This window comes from Priapulus caudatus, unplaced genomic scaffold (genome assembly GCF_000485595.1).
Source record: "Priapulus caudatus unplaced genomic scaffold, Priapulus_caudatus-5.0.1 Scaffold4298, whole genome shotgun sequence".
Lineage (NCBI taxonomy): Eukaryota > Metazoa > Priapulida > Priapulimorpha > Priapulimorphida > Priapulidae > Priapulus > Priapulus caudatus.
This window is the reverse complement of record NW_014581359.1, coordinates 10,319-11,231: the sequence shown is the minus strand read 5'-3', so window position 1 is coordinate 11,231 and position 913 is coordinate 10,319.

The following is a 913-nucleotide window of genomic DNA, read 5'->3' as shown; positions in this document are numbered from 1 at the left end:
TCTCTCTCTCTCTCTCTCTCTCTCTCTCTCTCTCTCTCTCTCTCTCTCTCTCTCTCTCTCTCTCCCTCTCGCTCTCTCTCCCTCCAGGATGCATGTTAACATCGTGCTTTGATCAGGATCGTCAGCGCGATGCAAAATGCATATTTTCTTGCACCTCGTGATAAAAAAAAGTGTGTACTTCCATCGAAAAATAAGCGGTGTTGTTTGGTGGTGCTTGCATTGCCTGACAGGCGTGAGCAAGTAGGTATTCATGAAGCCATACCTGTGCGAACGCTTCCAACTGCAACAGTAGCCAGCAGCGACAAAAACAATATCTTTGACATTTACCGACAGACTGTAAAGGCCACTACATGGGAAGGTTGCTGTAAAAGCACAGGGGGAGGGCTACATGGGAAGGTTACTGTGAAGGCACAGGGGAGGGTTACATGAGAAGGTTACTGTGAAGGCACGGAGGGAGGGCTACATGGGAAGGTTACTGTGAAGGCACAGGGGGAGGGCTACATGGGAAGGTTACTGTGAAGGCACAGGGAGAGGGCTANCTATGCACTATGCACTATGCACTATGCACTACAGTGTATGCACTATGCATTATGCATTATGCACTATGCACTACAGTGTATGCACTATGCACGATTCACGATGCACTATGCACTATGCACTATGCACTACAGTGTATGCACTATGCACTATGCACTAAGCACTATGCACCATGCACCATGCACCATGCACCATGCACTATGCACTATGCACTATGCAATATGCACTATGCACTATGCAATACGCACTATGCACTATGTACTATGCATGCACATTCACTACAGTGTATGCACTATGCACGATGCACGATGCACTATGCACTATGCACTATGCAGTATCCACTATGCACCATGCACTATGCATATGCACTATGCAC